Genomic DNA, 24,556 nt, shown 5'->3' on the forward strand with positions numbered 1-24,556 from the left:
CGCTTATGGATGAGGTATCGAATATATTGCTTCCCCTACTTATACCTCCCGAGGAAATCACAAATGTAAAATTCGAGAGATTCGAGAGCGCACGGAGGCTTTCAGACAGTCGTTCTTCCCGCGAACCATACGCGACTGGAACAGAAAAGGGAGGTAATGACAGGGGCACGTAAAGTGCCCTCCGCCACACACCGTGGGGTGGCTTGCGGAGTATAAATGTAAATGTAGATGTACAACAGTATTGGTTAAAAACAGTCTTGGTTGCAATTTTATTTTTTTATTTTTTTTTTCAACTACGCGTTTCGCCTTATTTAGATATCTTCAGATTGATCTTAATTTGGTATTCTTAAAACGGTCCTTTGGACAGTGTAACCAAAGGGCATCGTCGAATACATCAGGCCAACATCGCCTTCGTTAAACTCAGTTATTCTCTTACTCGCTTCTGTGAACGGGAACGCGTAATGCAGGTCTTGGAGCCACACCCGTCCATGTAGATAAGTTTTTACTGAGTTTAACGAAGGCGATGTTGGCCTGATGTATTCAACGATGCTCTTTGGCTACGCTGTCTAAAGGTTCGTTTTGAGAAATACCAGGATGCCTAAAAAGGCGAAAGCGCAGTTGAAAAAAAAGTAAAAATAAAAAAAACTAAAACTGCAACCAAGACTGTTTTTAACCAGTACTGTCACTACAGGCATTGGGATTTAGATTATGGCATGTTTGATATGCCTACCATAATTAGCGATGATGTGGCACAGACGAATAGCGAAATTGTGCATGACCCGCTGAACTGTCGGAACACTGATGTTGTCGATGCCTCCTGAATGGGTGTTTTCAGCTGAGCAATGGTTTTGGGGCTATTGCTGTACACTTTGTCTTTTATATAGCCCCACAAAAAGGTGTAGCATGTGTCAGATCCGGAGAATATGGCGGCCAATCGGGGCCCATACCAGTTGCCTTTGGATACCCCAGAGCCAGAACGTGATCCCCGAAGTGCTCCTCAGGACGTCGAACACACTTCTGCTTTGATGGGGTCGACCTCCGTCTTGCATGAACCACATCATGTCGAAATCAGGGTCATTTTGGATAATGGGGGTGAAATCATTTTCCAAAACCTTCACGTACCGTTCGGTGGCCACCGTGCCATTGAGGATTATCGCACCGAGTATTCTGTGACTGGGCATTGCACTCCACACAGACTCCCGTCGACGGTGAAGAGATCGCTCGATCTCGAAATGCGGATTCTCAGTCCCCCAAATGCCCCAATTTTTCTTATTGACGAACCCACTCAAATGAAAGTAGGTTTCGTCGCTAAACCAAACCATGCAAGCGGAGAGTAGTTCCCACCATGCCCTGCGATCATTCGTGCAGTCTGAAAGTCATAACATAAACCGTTCAGAAGTTTTATTTCATATAACTCAGTAACTGTCACTCTGTATGTGTAGAATAATGCGTTTTTAAGTATCAGTGTTGAAACAAATGTTTCTTTCGCTTCGGTTCTTTCATCTGTGAACGACTCACGCTAACATGGCGTTCGCTCGGGAAAAGTCTCCACACTATTTGTCGCGAAAACTGGCCAATGTGTTTACCCCAAGAAGACTTAGTTACTTCTACGTACAGGGTGTCCCAAGAGGAATGATCAGGATTGAAAGATATGACAGGAACGATCATTCGAACCAAAAATATATAGTGTACATTAATTCAAAAATACATCCGTTAAGAGCTTTGAGAAATTCTTCATCTTTGATCCTGTTAAATAAATCCCTTCTACTTAAAGATCTTTGCTTTCCATTTTGAGAGATGGTACTATGGACCAAAACAAGAAAAAAAATCGAATAAAGGTGGGCTGTGGAGTCCATAATTTAAGAGCCATGATCAGCTGTTCATTTCTGCTACTGTGAAACACATCTCTTCTACTGTGTAAGTGCTAATAGCTGTAAAGGTATGGATCTTAGAGCTATTTTTCATTTAGCTCATACCATTTCCTCCCAAAATACGCAAAGCCAAGAGCGTGTAGAAGAGGAGATTTGTTTCACAGTATCGACGATGAAGACGTGCTCGCGGCTCTAGCGGTATGCATTTTAGGTCCATGTTTAGTAGACGTTTTTCCTTCGAATGATCGTTCCTGTCCTATTCCTGAATATGCAAAATTCCTCCTGTGTCACGCTTTATCACGCGTAGTACTGCAGATCATGTTGGCTTCTAAACCCTCACATATACTAAGGTATCGTCTATCATTATATTCTTTTGTGAAGATTTTGAATTAATTTATGTAATCTAAAACTGTCTGTTCTCTTATGTTTGAACTAACAAAAAATCCGGTTTAAACGGTCTGCTGAAGCCGTTTGGTATTGTTTCAGAACTGTTGTGGTGTCACCGCCAGACACCACACTTGCTAGGTGGTAGCCTTTAAATCGGCCGCGGTCCGTTAGTATACGTCGGACCCGCGCGTCGCCACTATCAGTGATTGCAGACCGAGCGCCGCCACACGGCAGGTCTACTCTAGAGAGACTCCCTAGCACTCGCCCAGTTGTACAGCCGACTTTGCTAGCGATGGTTCACTGTCTACATGCGCTCTCATTTGCAGAGACGACAGTTTAGCATAGCCTTCAGCTACGTCATTTGCTACGACCTAGCAAGGCGCCATATTCAGTTACTATAATTACTATCTTCAAGAATGTATTCTGAACAGATAATATTGTGAATCATGTACCGTCAAGAGCGACGTTCATCATTAATGGATTAAAGTTAAGTATGAAACTAATTACGTAATTACGTGCGCTTTCTGAATTCTCGTTCCTTGTCATGTTCCAGACCTCACGTCAGTATAGTTCTTCCCTCCTCACGCCAGCCTGCGTGAGCTGAAACGCGTGCGTTTCGGCCTCCACTCGTAACACGGTGTTGGCTCTTCTGCTAACACAAAAACTATGACACAAGATGTCTAGAAAATACGAGCTGGTCCCAGGAGATGCTCCAAAAACGAACAGTAACTATGTGCACTGACGGTGTTTGCGAAAGAAGCGGCGGCAGTTTCTGCGCAACCAACTCGTCATTTTGCACGACAATGCGCGGGCGCATACAGCGCAAGCTGTGGCTGCTCTGTTCGGTCGATGGGACTGGCAAGTACTATACCATCCGCCATACTCCCCGGACTTAAATCCTTGTGACTTTGTTTTGATTCCGAAGATGAAGGAACCACTTCGTGGCATTCGCCTCAGAAGTGTTCCGAGATTCGACAGGCAGTAGACCGCTCCATTCGCACCACCAACAGAACAGGCTCTCATAACGGTATACTACGCCTTCCACATCGCTGGCAACGGGTTCTACACAACGCTGGCGACTACTTTGAAGGACAGTAACAGGTGCAAACAAGTACCTCTTTTGTGTTGGTTGTGAATAAATAGTTGTTACTATTCAAGTTCCAACCCTCGTATAAAGGTGTAGAGTTGCAAAGCGAGATAGAAAGGAGCCAGCAAGTAAGGTTGGTTGTAGGGCAGGCGAATGGTCGACTTCAGTCTATTGGCAGAATTCTAGGAAAGTGCTGCTCATGCGCGACGAGTGTGAGAAAAGTAATGAAACTGACAACACTACGAGCGACCTGGGAACGCTGTGTTATTCTACTTATGTAGACCGGTGTGTTCATCCCTCCCAGGTGCTCAGTTCGAGTTTCAGCTCCGTATTACAGCCACCACGAGATTTTTGAGAGCGCCATCAGTGGATTTGCGTTTCTGTTGTTTGCTACGAAAATGGAACAGCGGAATTTAGAACAACGTTATGCAATCAAGATTTGTGCTAATCTTGGGGAATCCACGAATGTGACTTTTGAAAAGTTGAAACAGGCCTGCGGGGAACATTCATGATCAAGAGCACAAGCTTTTCTCTGGCACAAATCAGTTTTGGAAGAACCTCGCTCAGGGAGACATTCTACTTCAAAAAACGAAAAACGTCGATTTTGTGCGTGTTCCTGTGAGATCAGACTCACATTTGACAATCAGGATGATGTACCTTTCACCGTATATCAAATTTTGACCGACGATTTGCACATGCGAAATGTTTGTGCCAAGATGGTGCCGAAAAGCCTCACAACTGAGCAGAAGCGTGATCGAAGAAATGTATGGTTCGATTTTGTTGAGAGGATTACCAATGGCCACGAATGGTTCAGTCGTATGTTTGCAAGTCATGAATCCTAGATTCATCACTTGCGCGACCCTGAAATATAGCGGCAAAGTCAGGAATGGCACACGAACACATCTCGTCAACCGAGGAAACTTCGTATGAGCAAATCAAAGATCATAACAATGCTGATTTCATTATTTAATCGTAGGGGTATGGTGCATAAGGATTTCGTTCCTCCTGGGCGAATTGTCAACCAACTGGTTTACAAAGATATCCTTGAAAGGCTCAGGAAAAGCTCGATTCGAGCCAGACCGTACTCTGCAATCAAGTAGATGCTGCATCATGGCAACGCCCCATGATACACAGCCGCTTCCATTACGGAATTTTTTTTACCTTAGATGGCATTCCTGTTGTCCCACAGGCCCCTGTTCACCTGATCAGGGCCCTCGTGACTTTTTCTTTTCCCGAAATTAGAATAATGCCGCGAAACGATGTCATGGACAACATTGAGAAGAATATGACCAACATGCTAAAGGCCCTACCAGTTGAAGCCTTTCAACAGTGTTAACTAGGACTAGGAACGACGACTCAGCCAGTGTACAGCTGCCGAAGGGAGCTACTTTGGAGGGACAAAGCTGTTGTTTGAAAAAAAAAAATAAAATAAATAAAATCTTTGGTAGATAAAAAAATCAGTCTCATTACTTTTCTCACACAGCTCTTGTGAAAGGAGACCGCGTACACAACACTTAACCGACCCATTCTTGAGTTCTGCTCAAATGTTTAAGAAACCTAACACGTCTTATTAAAGGAAAACATCGAAGCAATTCAAAGGCTCTTAACACATTCTTTTTACCAGTTTCTAGCTAAAAATGTTCGATTAACACACTCGTAGATTACGAATCCGTTATCAGCATCATCATTTAAGACTGATTATGCCATTCAGCGTTCAGTCTGGAGCATAGTCCCCCTTATAAAATTCCTCCATGATCCCTTATTCACTGCTAACATTGGTGCCTCTTCTGATGTTAAGCCTATTACTTCAAAATCATTCTTAACCGAATCCAGGTAGCTTCTCCTTGGTCTGCCCCGACTCCTCCTACCCTCTACTGCTGAACCCATGACTGTCTTGGGTAACCTTGCTTCTCCCATGCGTGTAACATGACCCCACCATCTAAGCCTATTCGCCCTGACTGCTACATCTATAGAGTTCATTCCCAGTTTTTCTTTGATTTCCTCATTGTGGAAACCCTCCTGCCATTGTTCCCACCTGCTAGTATCTGCAATCATTCTAGCTACTTTCATATCCGTAACCTCAACCTTATTGATAAGGTACCCTGAATCCACCCAGCTTTCGCTCCCATACAACAAAGTTGGTCGAAAGATTGAACGGTGCACAGATAACTTAGTCTTGATACTGACTTCCTTCTTGCAGAAGAGAATAGATCGTAGCTGAGCACTCACTGCATTACCTTTGCTACACCTCGCTTCCAGTTCTTTCACTATGTTGCCATCCTGTGAGAATATGCATCCTAAGTACTTGAAACTATCCACCTGTTTTAACTTTGTTCCTCCTATTTGGCACTCAATCCGTTTATATCTCTTTCCCACTGACATTACTTTCGCTTTGGAGATGCTAATCTTCATACCATAGTCCTTACATTTCTGATCTAGCTCTGAAATATTACTTTGAAAACTTTCAATCTAATCTGCCATCACAACTAAGTCATCCGCATATGCAAGACTGCTTATTTTGTGTTCACATATCTTAATCTCACCCAGCCAGTCTATTGTTTCCAACATATGATCCACATATAATATGAACAACAGTGGAGACAGGTTGCAGCCTTGTCTTACCCCTGAAACTACTCTGAATCATGAACTCAATTTACCGTCAACTCTAACTGCTGCCTGACTATCCATGTAAATACCTTTAATTGCTTGCAAAAGTTTGCCTCCTATTCCATAATCTCGCAGAACAGACAATAACTTCCTACTAGGAACCCGGTCATATGCCTTTTCTAGATCTATAAAGCATAGATACAATTCCCTGTTCCACTCATAACACTTCTCCATTATTTGCCGTAAGCTAAAGATCTGGTCCTGACAACATCTAAGAGGCCTAAACCCACACTGATTTTCATCCAATTGGTCCTCAACTAATACTCGCACTTTCTTTTCAACAATACCTGAGAAGATTTTACCCACAACGCTGAATAAAGAGATACCTCTGTAGTTGTTAAATTCAATGAAATGCTTGGTGTGTGTAATTATCTTGTTAGTTTAAACTACTTTTCTCCATAATTTAAAAGGTATTTGGGGTGCACAAAATTAATTGCTTTACTACAGAAATCCCAGGAGTCAATGTGAAAAGCCGATGATATTAAATGATTTACACCGACACATAATTTTTTTTATATTAAGGTGTATATTGTTCCAGAACATTTGTACAATACACATCTGAAAAAAAGTGATTTACTCGAACTAACTGAAAACAACAGCCACTCTACTGCCACTTTCGAGCTTTTAGGCTCACTGCTTAAGTAGTTTCTTAACAACACAAGTTATTTGAAAGTACGGTTCAGCAAAGTCACATTAAGGGGAGACGGAAGGCAATTTTTATCCCTATTCTGCCAATGCTATTTTACCCTTTGAATAAGTACACTTTTCAAAAGAACTATAAGTGATAAAACAATGAAATTTTCATTGCATATGTATAACATATATGCCTCAATTCACAAGTAAAATGAACATAATACCTCTTATTGTTTTGAAGAAAAAATTTTTATTCTTTCACTAGTAAAATTTAACTTTTTCTTGTACATTAATTATTATAAATCATTTTCTGATTGTTTGGTGGTTCTCAATTTACTTGTCACAACTGATTACCATCTGCAGTACAAATTGACCACATTTCATGTTTCTAAACCCATTAGTTTAGAAAATAATGGTACCTGCAGGAAAAAATGTAGTTTTTAGAAAAATCCATTTAAAGTTTAATATTGCAGTTCTAGTATGGTTATTGATGAGAATTATTTACCACGAATATTTTCCTGCACCGTACTGAGTATCATCTGTATCCTACTGATCTTTTTCTCTCTTGGCCCCTCTTCCTTTCTCTCTGGCTTCTTTTGTGCATTTTAAATTATCAATATGTGCTTTGGGGATTCTCTCTTTATCTATTTGCACCAAGGATTTTGCAGTATTTCCACTATATTTTACGCCCAATAATTCCAAAATATCCATTTTTCTAATTACACCATCATTGAAGCATAAAATAGCATCATAAACACCAGATTTGAGGGTTGTAAGCTGAACAAATAGAGTTTCGGTAACCGGTTGCAAATGACAGAGTTCACATTCATTTAAATTTTGGTTTTTTCCATGAAGACATTTCTTTAACAAGGCATCTTTACAAAGGTCTCTAAATATGAGTTTAATTTCATTCATTTCTGATGCAGGCAAAGAATGTTTGTGGTCATATCTAGCACTTCTGTGCTTGCACCAAGTGTCAGGATCATTCGAGCAAAGAGCGTGCGTCAGGAAAACCATCGTATCTCAAGAAAAAATTGTCATATTTACACAAAACAAAATCTGTTTCACGCAGGAAAGACCAGGCATTTCAAATATTCTAAAATCTAAAAATCGAATTTTTGAAGCCCACTTGCCTTCCGTCTCCCCTTAATTGAGTTACAGTTAAAATCGGTTGTTCCATAACAAATGACATTACAGTTTTGAAGATAATAAATGACTGATCATAACAAATGTGATTTCTAAAATTGCTTTTCAAATTTAGTATTGAAAATCTGCTTTAGAAATGTGAATGACAATACGTGATACTAAATTATCCCTATCTCGTTAATTACAACAGGAATTTGGTGCTAACATATTCTGGAGTACTTTATATAAATCGGAAATAGATTTTGAGGTTCAAATTTTACATAATAATCTCGTTTTGACCAAATGATCGAAATAATAGTTTGTTTATGACAGAAAGTTTTAAACTGGTGATTACGTAATTAATTACAATGAGTCTGATTTGTGTTTTTATGGAAACATAATCGCTTGAGAGTCAACGTAACTTTCAGTGCATCAGTTAGCCAAAAAAACTACCCAAAACATTAATTTTCACGTTTTATGAAATAATCGAATTTTGAAAATTAATTTACCATTTAATGAGTGAACTGATTTTAACACTAACGTTCCTCCGTGATTATTGTCTGATAGTTACGCAAATGAAATAATTAGTTTTTCTGTAAATTTCGTAAAATTGATGTTTACAATAAGTCACTTTCCATTAATTAAAAATTCCTGTTAATTGTGTTGAAATAAGCTGTCGCTGACTAAATGGGTCTGTTACATTTTATATATATCGTGTACAATGCTACCTGAAACAATACAGATCAGCAAAAATTGTATTGTAACATTTGCTGTACTGTGACATGTGTACCGTATAATACATGGAAGCGGTACCGAATACTTCACTTAGGGCCCCGACAGTATGTCCTATCACAAGGCGTGCTGCTAGATTTGTTTCTAGTAGGTTGGATCAACACGCGAGTATTATACAACGTGAATTTAGTTTGTAGACAAATTTCATTAGGAGGAATGTTAATTCTACGTTGTTGACGTAGCGGCGACTGGATACCAGTCGATACTGACAATGGCTAGAAGATCACTAGTGGTGTTTGCGAGTACACCGGACTGGTGCCGTCCTCGGCTCAGCAACGAGTCCTTGCTACGGAGCTGCCCATCTGTGCTGAGATGCAGACGCTGACGTCATCGCCGGCGGCAGCTTGGGGTAGCACCCGTTGGCGGAAATAGCCATGCGGACGTGCGGATAGCCAACCGCTCCAGCGATACAGCCAGATATTAATAGCGAGACTGAGGGCTGCAGCGACACGAGGTTTGCCGTCTAACAATGGCAGAACGCGTCATACTTACTTTTAAAGTACACCGCTGCCGAACGCACGTAAGGTGACACTCTGCCTTCAAGTATCCTGGCGACAGAAATATTATATTTTCCCTGTAAGAGTGGAAGTTTCTGATGACTTAAATTGTACGCCAGCTAACACCGCACTTCTACACACTAGACCTGCATTCGGGAGGACGACGGTTCAATCCTGCGTCCGGCCATCTTGATTTAGGTTTTCCGCGTTTTGCCTAAATCGCTCCAGGAAAATGCCGGGACGATTCCTTTCAAAGGGCACGGTCGACTTCCTTCCCCGGCCTTCCCTAATCCGATGACACCGATGACCTTTCTGTCTGGTCTCCTTCCGCAAACAATCCCAACTCTACACCCTTTTTCATGGAGTGCGGCAGACAGAACTCGACACGTCGTTCTTTACGGCACTAAATGGACGTGTAAGACTAACTTCGAGAGTATCACAAAGGAGTGTTGTACGACCATTACTGTTCACGGTATGTGTGAGTGATCTTCTGAATCACGTCAGAAGCCCCTTGAGGCTGGTCACGGACGATGTAGTTGCGTATAGGAACTTGCAACGTCAGAAGGATGTTGCGAAATGCAGGAAGACTTGGACTGCCAAAAGGCTATCTCGATACAAAATCACCATACGTACTTTTGCTCGTACCTGCCAAGAGGAGGCAAACCCTTTTTATTTTCCCTCCCACTCCCTTTTCTTCCTCTCTTACATTTTTTTGCAGCATTTTTGCTCATTGAATATAAAATGTACATAAACATGGAGAAGAAAATTGTAACGTTTGCATTTTAAGAAGAAAAAAGATGAAAGGAGAGATTAGAGAGGAGAGTCCAATCATCGTAGACATCCGGGGATGAAAGCCTTGGTGTATTCATCGAGCCATTAACGCCCGGAGGCCTTTAATATTCTTAATTATTAATATTGCTACGTTAAATATTAGATTACACTTGTTTTGGTTACGCGTGTTAAATCTATTTGTTGTTGTATCTATCACAAATCTACATTGACGGGAAAAAGTTGCAACACCAAAAAATAATTAATTTAGAATAATGGAATGAGTTATTAAAATCTGTTAATCAACGTCACAGGTTAATGTAAGAGCCAGGTGAGCCATTGCAAATGTGAAATGCTGGCACGTTAAAACTGCTTTAATCGTCGGAATGTTTAATGCAATCATAGAAACGTGAATGCATTGTGTTGTGCAGGTGTGGATGTCAGTGTGTGGGATGGACTCCCATGTGTGTGGCACCTGATCGGTTAATACAGGGACGGTTAATTATTTGCGTGGATGACGGCGGAGTTGTCGTACGATGCTGTTCCATATCTTCTCGATTGGAGATTGATCTGGTAGTCGAGCAAGTCAAGGCAATATGGTCGACAGTTTGTAGAGCACGTTTGCCCGCAACAGCGATATGTGGGAGAGCTTTATCCTGTTGTAAAACACCCCTTGGAATGCTGTTCATGAATGGCAGCACAACATGTCGAGATTGATGTACAGTTTTGCAGACAGGGTTCATGGGATAAGCACGAAAGTGATTCTGCCGTCATACGTGATTGCGTCCCACATTCCAGGTGTATGTCTAGTGTGTGTAGCACGCAGACACGTTGGATGCGGCCATCACTGGACCGAGGAACAACCAATATTCATCAGAGAATACAACAGATCACCACACTGCCATTAAATGGGCTCTCGTTTGACATTACTGAAGTCACAAATGGCGGCGGTATGAGGTCAGTTAAATGTACGCTACAGGGCATTTGTCTCGATCCTGTCCTTGAAGTACCCGATTTGTAACAGTTCGTTGTATTGCAGTGGTGCCAACTTCTGCTCAGATTGCTGCTGCCTGTGCAATACGACACGCCAGAGCCATATGTCGAACGCGATGTTCCTCCCTCTCGGTAGTGCCAAGTGGCCGTCTGGAGCGTTGTCTTTTTAAGACCGTGCATTCTCGTGACTACCGGTGCCAGCAATCATATACAGTGACTACAATTCTGCCTAGCCTTTCTGCAGTGTCGCAGAAGCAGCATCCACCTTCTCATAGCCCTATTACACAACGTCTTTCAAACTCAGTGAGGTGTTCATAATGGCGTGTTTGTCGCCTTAAAGGCATCCTTGACTAACATTAGCTCACCTTGCCCAATTTCAAAGGTATCTAACGCTCGCGACTGTTACACCGTGTATTTAAAGTGAATTTGATTTGCATCGTTATAGTGAATGAATGGCTCTGAGCACTATGGGTCTTAACATCTGTGGTCATCAGTCCCCTAGAACTTAGAACTATTTAAACCTAACTAACCTAAGGACATCACACACACCCATGCCCGAGGTAGGATTCGAACCTGCGACCGTAGCAGTCGTGCGGTTCCGGACTGAGCGCCTAGAACCGCTAGACCACCGCGGCCGGCCGTCATAGTGTTTCCATTCTAGACTTGTCTCTAATCGACCATGTGTGAAGTTGTAAGCAGACTATTTAGGTTTTTATGTTGGTAACGCCACGTAGCGCTCTGTATGAAAATCACTGGCTGTGCTGTGTGCAGTCTGTGGCTGGTTGTCATTGTTGGAATATTCGCTATTGTAGTGTTGGGCAGTTGGATGTGAACAGCGCGTAGCGCTGGGCAGTTGGAGGGCAACTGGAGGTGAGCTGCCAGCAGTGGTGGATGTGGAGAGAGAGAGAGAGAGATGCCAAAGTTTTGAGAGGTTACTTTATGCGGACGGTCTGGACGTGTGTACGCCAGAAAAAAGAAATTTGTAAAGATGGGTGTCATCAATTGATAGATATATATGATGACTTGTGAATATTGTTAAGGTAAATATATTATTTGTTCTCTATCAAAATCTTTCCTTTCCTAACTATGCCTATCAGCAGTTAGTGCCTTCAGTAGTTAGAATCTTTTATTGAGCTGGCAGTATTGGCGCTCGCTGTATTGCGGTAGCTCGTATCCGTGGATTCGAGGACAGTAATCGCCACCTGTACGATCGACTGGGTGCCAGAGTCAGCGCCTGCACTGCCGTTCGTAGTGGCCGCACTGTATACTAATATGGGTGTTTCAGCATGGCTCGATACCTGGTATCTCGGAACCCCTTCTGCTATTGATTTGTAAATGTAATCATTTCATGTACCCCGGGTGCACTGTTGCAACGATAAATCTTGACTGAACTGGAAATCTTTAAAAGTTTTTTTTTTTTTTTTTTTTTTTGGCTCTTGTATATATAACAAACCACTGCTCCCTAGCTAGAAGAAGCGACGAAGAGGTTCTCAGTATTAGATTGTCGACTGGGTGTCATCGACTTGTCCGTCCGTGGCAAGAAGATCGTCCAACCAGCTGATAATGGCAACTACTTCGCCAAGTATGTAGTAACTTACACGCCGTACTATTTGGAGTAAATCGAAGACTATCTGAGTTGTTATACTGTGTTATGTAGCTATCTCGAATTCTTGTCACTATCGCTAGAGTACGCTTTACGATTCTACATTAGTGGATGATGCAGAATTAATGGCACACTACATCCGGGTAAACTGAACGTACCGATACTATATGTCGGCTTCGTCCAGTGATGTAATTATGTGTTATGTGACGTTATATGTGCTCAACCAGGAAAAGAATAGAACACTGAAAATATTCTTTTACGCCTATATACACAGACGGAAGAGAATCGCAATACCAAGAAGAAAGAGTTGTGCGAGATAAACGAAAGTTGGTAGGCGAGTTTCTATATCTGAAACACGATGTCTGCTCAAGAGGCACGGGGCCACTGTGAGGTTGCAAATCAAGTTTACTTTCAATAAACGCTGTGACGGTCGTGAGCGTTAGTTACCTTCGAGACTGGACGTGGTGAGTTGATAGTAATCAAGAATACTTTTAAAGCGACATGACGCCATTGTCAACATCTCATTGAGTTTGAACGATCTCGTGTAAAATGAAAAGAGAAGTTGGATTTCCACCTGCAGTACTGCAGAAAAACTTGACAGGAATGTAGCCACTGTTCGTTATTGCTGGCAGCGGTGGTCACGGAAGGAAGACCATCGTGTTCGGCGTATGGTTACGGCGCACCTCATTGCGACTAACCTAAGGGCATCAGAAACATCCACGCCCGAGGCAGGATTCGAATCTGCGACCGTAGCGGTCGCGCGGTTCCAGACTGTAGCGCCTAGAACCGCTCGGCCACTCCGACCGGCGCACCTTATAGTATGTGCAGCAGCAATCTGAGCAGCAGTTGACACCACAGTAACACAACGAACTATTACAAATAAATCTCCTATCCAGATGTCCTGTAGTGTGCATTCTACTGATCCCGTACCACCGCCATTTACGACTTCAGTCGAGTCAACCGAGAGCTCATTTAAGGGCAATGTGGAGATCTGTTGTGTTTTCTGATGAATACTGGTTGTCCCTCGGTGCAAGTGATGGCCGTGTGTTCGTCAGGAGTTTGAGTACTACACACACTGGATCTACACGTGGAGTTATGGTATGGGATGCCATTTCGTATGAGGACAGGAGCATTCTCGTGGTTATTCCAGGCACCCGGACAGAAAAATTCTACGTCTCCGTGGTGATTCAACCCGTTGTGCTGCCATACATGGACGGCATGGCAGGGGGGAGTTTTCCAACAATGCAACGCTCGCCCACAGCCGCTTTTGTAACCCAACAAGCTCTACAGAGTGTTGACATGTTGCTTTGGCCTGTTCTATCACCAGATTTGTCTCCAATCGAGCAGATATGGGTTATCATCGAACGACAATTCCGGCGTTGTCCACGCACAGCGTTAACCGTTACTGTATTGACTGACCAAGTGGAACAGACATGGAACTCTGTTCCGCAAACTGACATCCCTTACCTGTACAACACAATGGACGCTTGCATTCATCATTCTAATGGTTATTAATGGACCAGCTTTCCACATTTGCAATGACTTATCTCTTCCAATTTTAATAACTGTAGTATGTTAGCCAGACGAATGTATTCTCGAAATTTCATTACTTTGGTGTTCCGATTTCTTCCATAAGTGTAATTTTTTGGGAATGTAGGTTGTGGTGACAGACATCTATAGCGTACCTCGAGGTGTAAGTTAGGTTGAAAGATCACAGTACGGTTGTGAGTTCGAGAAACGGTATCGAACGCTTCGGTTAATGCGACTGTGCTAGTCAGAGTTTTCTGAAATTCCAAAATTACTTGCAAATATTTTTTACTGGAGGCGGAGTGTAGCTGGGCACAAAGCATACCCTATACATAGTAGCACCAACTGTTCTCTAACCACAGAAGGCAACCACGTGCTGAGTAGGAGGCGGAAGAACAGCTTCCTGAAGTGTGTCAGGTTTTTGCGACGCCAGAGGCGGACGGCGGTGTCCCCCCCCCCCCCCCCCCCCCACCTCCCGCAGTATTAATTACAACCTGCTGGTTGCCGTGTACCTACTCAGGCCGGTTCGCATCTGATCCGGTCGTTTACACGCAGATTATGCTGACCGCTGCAACTTAAATTCCGGCACTGGAAAACTCTCTGCATAGTTTCCAAAGTATTCTTTTCTTCCGCATAAGTACTGCACTGCAGCACCCACTTATTACTCCTCCCTTGCCATTGAGTTGATTGTATATGATGAAACATCTCTAGTGTGGAGGTACTGATCAAGAAAAACAGTCGCACATTAATACACCACGACAAATAGGCCATTAGTAATGTCAGCTGTATCTTATCCAAAGGGTTGAAAATGGTTCAAATGGCTTTGAGCACTATGGGACTCAACTGCTGTGGTCATTAGTCCCCTAGAACTTAGAACTACTTAAACCTAACTAACCAAAGGACATCACACACAATCATGCCCGAGGCAGGACTCCAATCTGCGACCGCAGCAGCAGCGTGGTTCCGGACTGAAGCGCCTAGAACCGCTCTTCCATAGCGGCTGGCTTCTGTTAGGCACTGTTTTTAATAATCTCCGAGTCAGTGAAGTGATTACATATCATACATACACAAAAATACTCTGGATCAGTAGAGCGAGATGGGTGTTCAATAACAAAGTGTCATCAAATAGCTGGTAAAAGTAAATAAACTTGTTTTAGGAAATAATTAATTCAGTATGGTTCTAAGGGATTTAATCCTTAATGTTCAGTCACAGAAGAAGATAATTTTTGTGGTATCATGTGTCGATACCACCCTATGGCATATCAAGGTTCGTAAAAGAATAGCAAGTTTCCGTTTGATACCGACAACATTCACGCGGGACCTGGCGGACCCAATGGTGCGTGTCTGCTGAGCCACACCTTAGTAAGGCCAATTCATAAAAAAGGCAAACATGATGAAATGGGAAACTATAGGCCTATCTCACTATTACCAATTTTTTCAAAAATATTTGAAAGAGCAGCATGTGATCAGATGCAAAATTACAATTCATCCCACAGCATTATTTTACGCAATCAGTATGGTTTCAGGAAAGGCTGCAGCACAACTCGGGCAATAAACGAACTGGTCACAAAAGTTAGCAGATGTCTTGACGATAGACTGTGTGTATCGGGCATCTTCTGTGATCTTACCAAAGCTTTTGATACGGTAAATCATGACCTGCTTCTCCAAAAACTGACAAACTATGGTTTTCAAGGAAAATCTCTTAATTGGATGTCGTCATACTTGGCAAACAGGAAACAAAGAGTACTTGTAAACAACAGTAACAAAAAATTAGTCTCTGGCTGGAAACACACTCAGTTAGGCGTACCGCAAGGTTCTATATTAGGGCCTCTACTATTTTTGTATTATATTAATGATATGCCATGCCAGGTTCAGTCCGATACCATCCTCTAAGCAGATGACTCAACAGCAATAGTATGCTGCAAAACTGATAAAGACTTAATCCATCGTATTGAGCAAACACTTGGGGAAGTGGAGAAATGGGTCAAAAACAACAGCTTGAAATTAAATCTTACAAAAACAGAAATTGTTCATTTCACCACAAAACAATCGGCTCAATGTATAAATGAAATAACATACAAAGACAAAAAATTGGACACTGCAAACTGTGTCAAATTCCTTGGGGTACTAGTGAATAAGAATATGCTGTGGGGTTACCATGTAGACAGCATACTAAGTCGACTGAACAGTCTCGTATATGCCATGAATGTCCTATATAGCATTACTGATTTAGCTGTAAAGAAAACTGTATATTATGCATATTTTGTATCAGTCATAAGGTATAATATAATTTTTTGGGGGTCTGAGAAAACAAATCTGCTCAAAGCCTTTAGGCTACAAAAAAAGATAATCCGAGCCATGGTAGGAGCAAAAAGGAGACAACACTGCAAACCTATATTTGAGAAACTAGATCTAATGTCCATACCTAGCTTATATATATATGAGCTTCTCATATTCACAAAAAGAAACCCACAACTTTTTGAAGGCAACTGCTTCTTGCATCAGTATGAGACCAGGCATAGAGCAAGTTACATGTTACCTACCCATAGACTAACACTATATGAAAAAACTCCACATTATATGGGCATGAAATTTACAAATACTATCTGGAAGGGGAAATGTGACCCACCTCTAAAATATACTGAAGGAGACTTGGAAACATATCTAAAAAATAAATGCTACTATACGGTAGAAGAATTATTGAATGATAACCATGTAAAAATAATTGTATAGATCACCACAATATGTATTATGACAAATGTGTAAAATACTTTATTATGACAAATGTGTAAAATACCTGTATAGCAACACATGTATTATAACCTAAAATTAAGTTTATTAGTCTGTATGTAGTATAAAAACTGACAAGTCACCTATGTCGCAATCCTTGATTGTATAAGGCATGTTACGTGATAATAAAATTTGATTGATTGATTGATTGATTGTATCAACTTGTTCGGTAATCATTTTTGCTCCTGTTCAGTTTTCCTATGGCGACGGTTGCTGCACCACTCTATAGCTCAACTCTCCTTACCATTGTGTACAAACTCATACACAACAATTTTGCCACTAAATTAAATGATGATGGCGGATGTAGCCGGCCGGAGTGGCCGTGCGGTTCTAGGCGCTACAGTCTGGAACCGCGAGACCGCTACGGTGGCAGGTTCGAATCCTGCCTCGGGCATGGATGTGTGTGATGTCCTTAGGTTAGTTAGGTTTAAGCAGTTCTAAGTTCTAGAGGACTGATGACCTCAGAAGTTGAGTCTCATAGTGCTCAGTGCCATTTGAACCATTTTTGAACAAATACGAAGGCACTGAAGACGTCACTGAACTGGAAAAAGGGATATTTTTGGCATACCATGACCAAATCGAGGGATCGGTTGTCAGGACGCATCGGTGCCATCAGGGAATTGTCAATTTGGTAACGGAAGGAAGAGTGAAGGATAAAACTTGTACAGTGAGACCGAGGTTTGAATATAGTAGGTAGGTTCAAATGGCTCTGAGCACTATGGGACTCAACTGCTGTGGTCATCAGTCTCCTAGAACTTAGAACTACTTAAACCTAACTAACCTAAGGACATCACACACACCCACGCTCGAGGCAGGATTCGAACCTGCGACCGTAGCATCAGAGCGGCTCCGGACTGGAGTAGGTAGGTTCAAATGTATGTAGGTTGTGGTAATTATGTACTGCAGGGAATAGCATGGAAAGCTGCATCACATCTTGAGACTGAAGACCACAACAACAGATAACAAGAGGCAGGCTTACCTTGGGTAGATGTGCTTTTGCGTGTAGCATAACATTCTCTCTTTTCCGATTACCACCTACTCGTTATGTTTCAGTCCTCCAGCGTCAGCTAGGCCTCAATGGGACGCAAGGGGAACTAACACAACGTTCCCGATGGACAGAGACATTGGCAGATTGCTGAATACACCCAGAGAACGAATGGAGGTAGTATACGATGATCAGAACAGGAGAATTACATACAATCTGTTCCCCAAAAGAGCAGCAAAGAAACTATATGAAACAGCTCGGCAATGAATCTTAAGAAAAATTCAGAGTAGTACTTGATTAAGATGATCTAAAACTGCAATCCAGTTGCTGAAGAATGCGGTAAGCACATAATCTAACCCGTGTGGACAGGTTTATCAGAGAAGAATGGTACAACGGAAAATTGGAAAGGAAAACTCATACTTGAACAAAGTGAACTGAAGCAAAAAGGACGCAAGCTATCGCTTTAAGAAAAGTGGGAGAGTGATAATACATCCAACACTAGCGTGGCGAAAGGCACGTGGCGAACTGCAAGTTAAATGTTTATAAGTTACTGAAAAAAAAACAAAAAAATGCAGGGAAATATAGAAAAGTTGGGAATTAGTTGTAAATTCAGATTTTTCCGACAGAATGAACCGAAGCACGTATCATATCTTGCAAAAGACTGTCGCGAAGTTACCTGGAAATCAGAATGAGATTTTCACTCCGCAGCGGAGTGTGCGCTGATATGAAACTTCCTGGTAGATTAAAACTGTGTGCCGGACCGAGCCTCGAACTCGGGACCTTTGCCTTTCGCTGGCAAGTGCCATGACTATACCGATAGAGCACTTGCACGCTAAAGGCAAACGTCCCGAATTCGAGGCTCCGTCTGACACACAGTTTTAATCTGCCAGGAAGTTTCTTATCTGGAGATCATCCCTATCACCAGAGCTTAATCCTACAGGGAAAGGATGCGACAAACCAAATGAATGGTCCAGAAGAAGTATAATTACTTGAACTAGCATCAACTCACTACATCCGTTCTCAAATGTAACTACATTTCACGACCGTTACAGCGTGTATTTAAAGCGAACCTAATCTGCATCAATTTAGTGGCACTAATGGAACACTTTTTTTCTGAAAGTAAGTCGGTTTTATTCAGGGTTTCAGTGCACCATTTTATTACCCAGTTTTTTGGCTACAGAACCCTGTTTCTCAACATAATCTCCGTTCAATGAACGGCCTTACACCGTCTTACTGGAAGGGGCTCTATGTAAGCATGGTACCTCTCTACTGGTCGGCGTCGGAGCCAGCGTGTTGCTACATCAATAACCTTCCCGTCACCCACGTAGTTATTCCCGTAGAGTGCATCCTTCATTGGACCAAGCAGATGGATGTTGGGAGGTGCGAGATCCGGGCTGTTGGGTGGATGAGGAAGAACAGTCCAATGAAGTTTTGTGAGCTCCTCTTGGGTGCGCAGACTTGTGTGAGGCCTTGCGTTGTCATGGAGAAGATGGAGAAGGAGAAGTTCGTTCGCATTGTTGTGGTGAAGAACTCGCTGAAGTCGTCTCTTCAATTTCCTTAGGGCAGCACAATACACGTCCGACTTGTTCGTTGCAGGATAAGGGAGGACGTCAAACAGAGTAGCCCCTTCAGACCTTCAATAGACCTTTGCCATCACTTAACCGGTTGCGGGTGTGGTTTTGAACTTTTTCTTCGGGGGAGAGGTGGCGTGGTGCCACTCCATTGATATCCGTTTTGTTTCCGGTCCGAAGTGATGAACCCATGTTTCATCGCATGTGAGAATTTTCGACAGAAAAGTAACCACAGAAAGCCTCGTAAAGTGCAAGAATTCCGCACAGATGATCCTTCGTTTCTCGTTATTTCTCTTAGGCTGCGAGGAAGCCAGTGGGCACGCGCCTTGGAATATCCCAAATGGTGGACGAGTGTGTCAGCAACTATCAACAGAGAAGTCTAGTTGAGCAGCGAGGTGTTTGTGTTCCGTCGATCACCTCGAATGAGAGTGTTGGCACGTTCCAGCATTGCAGGAGTCACGGCTGTGTGCGGCTGGCCGGCACGAGGGAGATCAGTTAGATATAGGCGACCTTGTTGCGATTATGACAGACTTCTCCCTCAACGATTTTCCACACATTCGTTCACTGCCAGGTCTCCGTAGACATTCTGTAAGCGCCTATGAATATCTGCGATTCTCTGGTTTTGTGGTAAGAGGAACTCAATGACAGTTGTGTGCTTGGAACGCACCTCCGTTACAGAAGTCATTTTGAAGGCTATGTATTGCGCCACAATCTATCGGCACTTCATGGAACTATGGTGCTGGAGTAGTAATATTCTCCCATGTTCCACAGCAAATTGTCCGAGAAAAAAAAAAAGGTTGCATTATTTATTGAACGCTCCTCGTACATGGGCCTGAGTGCACCGCCAAAGTCGTTGTTGAGATGGAAGAGTGTGGGAAAGCGGTGATAAAACAGCAATGATATTTCATGAATAACTGAGTTATAGTATTATTCAAGGATTCAAATAGAATAATGTTATTGTCTAAGGGTAAATACACTGTAGCATTAAGTTATGAAATATTATTTAAGAAAACATTGTCTTATTATGTTACTTAAAAACTCCGTGGCACAGTCTACAATTACTAAGGAAAATCATTATTCATTTATGCATATTTAAATGTGTATGTGAAACTAAATGAGGAAATCATTAATACTCAGCGAGTATTAATGACAGCCCATGTGTATAGAAACGTAACGCTTCTTACGTGTCCGATTCTCACAGGTGAATTCACAAATCTTTCCAACTTATAAAATTCAGTAAGGATGTAGGTTGTTTGATATGTAACATGATGTTTACTTTCTATATGCATGCGCATTAAAATGTGTAGTAATTGTTTTGATTTAATGCTGTATGATGCTATGCTAATGTAGTGCCACTCTTAAATATACGTTGTAACGGTCGGGTTCATTACTTACTGTTGATGCTGGACATGGTTCTGTTCAAATTCCGCGTCACTCTTAAATGCACGCTGTAACGGTCGGGATCATTAGTTACTTTTGATGTTGGACATGATGGGTTGATGTTACTCGAGATTGATGTCAAGGCGCCAAAGACACCGTAATCACCACCTCATTGAGTTAAAATGCAGTTCTGTAATAGTGCTACGAGAAGCTAAAAGTTCCTTCCGCGGTAATGCAGAAATATTTGGTAGGAATATAGCCACTGTACATGCTTGCTGGAAGCGGTGGTCACGAGATTGTACATCCGCAAGAAGACCGGGCTCCGGACGGTCACGTGACACTACCGAGAGGCAAGACCATAGTATTCTGCTTACGGCTCTGGCGCATCATACTGCATCTACAGCAGCAATTTGAGTAGCAGTTGGCACCACAGTGACACAACGAACTGTTTCAAATAGGTTACTTCAAGGAGAGGCCCCAGACAGCACCTGTAGCGTGCATTCCACTGAACTCAAGCCGCCGCCATTTGTGACTTCAGTGGCGTCAAGGGAGAGTTCATTAGAGGGCTGGGTGGACATCTGTTGTGTTTTCTGACGAATGCTATTTGTCCGGCGGTGCCAGTGATTGCCGCATGTTGGGTAGAAGCAGGCCAGTTGAAGGCCTCCAACCAACCTGTTTGCGTGATACACACACTGGACCTACACCTGCAGTTATAGTCTGGGGTGCGATTTCGTGTGACAGCACATTCGTGTTTATCCCACGAACCCTGGCCGCAAATCTATAGGTCAGTTTGGTGATTCGATCTTTTGTGCCATTCACGAACAGCATTCCAGGGGGTGTTTTCCATCAGGGAAAGCTCGTCCACATACACCAGTTGTGACCAAATGTCGACATGTTGCCTTGGCCTGGTAAGTCACCAGATCTATCACCAATCGGGTACATGCAACATTTTGCACGCTTGCATTTAACATTCTGGCGGCTGAACTTCTTTTGATGTACCAGCATTTCACATTTGCAATGGCTTACCTCACGCTTATATTAACCTGTGATGCTAATAAGTCAATAAAGCGTTGGGCCATCTCTGGTCCTCATCCAAGCAGTTATTCGGCTTGACATTGATTCAACAGAGTTGTTGGATGTCCTCCTGAGGGATATCGTGCCAAATGCTGCCGAGTTGGCTCGTTATATCGTCAAAATCCAGGGCTGGTTGGAGGGCCCTGCGCATAATGCTCCAAACGATCTCAAATGAGGAGGCTGCCGGACCTTGGTGACCAAGGTGACTAGGAATTACAATAAAGAGCAACTTAAATTGGAAAGACCACATACATAGTATTTTTTGAATAAATCATCCAAATTTTCTGAAATTGTAATAATTTGTTTGGCTGTACATGTACGTCACATTTCCTGATTTTTGTCCCATTCGGAGAATTCCTTGGTGCTGCGTCGTTTTCTTGTTTTCAACTTACGTTAGAATGTATATGGTGTCAACTTGTTTTTTTTTTTCGAGGTGATAATTGAAACCTTATTAATATAGGAAATGAATTTGTTGTATGCTGCCGCGATCACTGTGAATATTTTATGAATAAAATCACCTACATCCTTTATTAAATCGCCTTTTTTTACGATTTTTCGACTACTGCCATCATGAAATATCAAAAAGCTTAGACTTTATAAAATAAGGTTGTGATCCGTACTAAAATAGGATTAGTCATAGTCTTTAGTACTGACACAGAACCTTCTTTTATAAACTGTAAACTGCTTAATATCCAATGCTGGCAGTCGCCGAAACTTCGTGATAAATAAATTTTAATAAGCCATGTAGATGGTTTTATTTACTACAAGCAGTATATAACTAATCATCATAGAGGGTGTTTATAAATGAATGTCGGGGTCTTAACGCTTTATAATACTTATTACATTAAACTTAGTTATAAAAGATATATCAAATGTAAGAGCAACTCAAACAGTTGTGTTTGTCACCAGTGCGGATGCGCAACGGCCAATGTTTCCACTGTAGTATGCGTTTGATTGAACTTCACTGCACCCAAGCGCTGGACAGGCCGCAAGGGACCCAATGACAGGACCCGACCTAACGCCAGGCGATTTTTTCCTTTGGGGCTTCATCAAGGATCGTGTGTAGGTGCCTCCCGCCGGCCGCGGTGGTCTAGCGGTTCTAGGCGCTCAGTCCGGAACCGCGCGACTGCTACGGTCGCAGGTTCGAATCCTGCCTCGGGCATGGATGTGTGTGATGTCCTTAGGTTAGTTAGGTTTAAGTAGTTCTAAGTTCTAGGGGAGTGATGACCACAGATGTTAAGTCCCATAGTGCTCAGAGCCATTTTTAGGTGCCTCCGCTACCAGCAGACCTCCGTGAATTAAGAAACCTGACTGAAGCAGCTGTTGCTACAATCACTGAAGACACACTTATCAACGTTTGGGAATAACTCGGTTATAGCCGGCCTGAGTGACCGAGCGGTTCTAGGCGCTTCAGTCTGGAACCGCGCGACCGCTACGGTCGCCGGTTCGAATCCTGCCTCGGTCATGGAAGTGTCTAATGTCCTTAGGTTAGGTAGGTTTAAGTAGTTCTAAGTTCTAGGGGACGGATGACCTCAGATGTTAAGTCCCATAGTGCTCAGATCCATTTGAACGAAACAACTCGGCTATAGACTTGATGTGTGCCGTGTGACAAATGGTGCTCACGTTGAACATTTATAAGGTTGTTGGTAAAACTGTTTGAGTTGCTCTTTCATTTGACTTATCATTTATAACTGCAAGTTTAATATAATAAATATTATAAAGCGTTAAAACTCCGATATTCGTTTATAAATACCCAACAACCCCATTCTTTCTGAGTTCCTCAGATGCGTAGATCGCATCAATCAAACCTGTATTACTGCGGAATATGTAGAGACAGCAAAAATGATACGCAGGCAAACATCGAGTTGCCATTGCATCGTAGCCTACGGGGGTGGAGAAGGCGCTGTTTACCAGAGCGGAGAGTCGGCCCTGCGGGCTTCACTGGGCAAATGCGCTGCCTGCTCTAGGAACCCGGAAGCGTTTCTTCCAGACGAATGATTTACGGGCTAAGGTCGGCGATGGTACGTGGCGCGAACAGCCTTCTGGGAAGGGAAGAAGATGGGCTGATTGCGGCCGTGTAATTTGAGCCGATTTAGATGGTATCGCTGGCAGGCCCGCTCCTAATCAATTAGCCGACTTTCCGCGAGAGCAGATTCCGGCCCGCCGCTAATTGCCGACTTCTGCTGCCGCTGCTGCGGTCGTTGCTCCGCGCGGCTGTAGCCGAGGCCCCCGTCTTTCGCCGAGATCTCACCTACGGTGTAGCCCCAATCAGGAGCCGCTCTTCCGGGTGAGAAGCTATCAACTTGTACAGCGCGCTTCAGTAATTTGGCGCTTTGGGGAGCGCTGTTCACAAGCAGCCATGATCAGTGTTTAGGCGCATTAACCACCAACAGTTGTGGATCCGAGGAGAAGAGGGGATCATGGGCGGCTGTGAACCATCCCCTCCCCCCCCTCTTCCCGCCAAGAACATTTTGCTAAGGTGCTTATATTTTTACATACATGACGTTCAAAAATTCTGGGCCCAAACTAATAGGAATGATACAGGAGAAGAAAAAAAGCAAGTATATTTCGTAAAACAACAGTATATCGGAAATTCATAATGCATGAACACTGAGAATGCGTAGGTAGCACACAAACGGAGCAGACAAAATCGTTGCGTCTAACGTTGTTTCACCTTATATTGGTTTGAAATATGTAGTATGTTGTGATGTCATGCTCTTCGACACTGAGTCAGTAATCAGCCGGTAGTACTAGTGCCAGAATGGCAGTTGGAGTCTCAACACGGAGCGCTACACGTGCGGAGAAG

General features: G+C 42.8%; 1 protein-coding gene across 1 annotated transcript in view; it reads right to left on the reverse strand.

The window, feature by feature from the left end:
• The window catches only part of LOC126266752 (laminin subunit gamma-1), a 1,057,862-nt gene that overhangs the window by 331,714 nt on the left and 701,592 nt on the right, over positions 1-24,556 (reverse strand). The gene's annotated exons all lie outside the window — the stretch shown is intronic.

This window comes from Schistocerca gregaria, chromosome 4, assembly GCF_023897955.1.
Source record: "Schistocerca gregaria isolate iqSchGreg1 chromosome 4, iqSchGreg1.2, whole genome shotgun sequence".
NCBI lineage: Eukaryota > Metazoa > Arthropoda > Insecta > Orthoptera > Acrididae > Schistocerca > Schistocerca gregaria.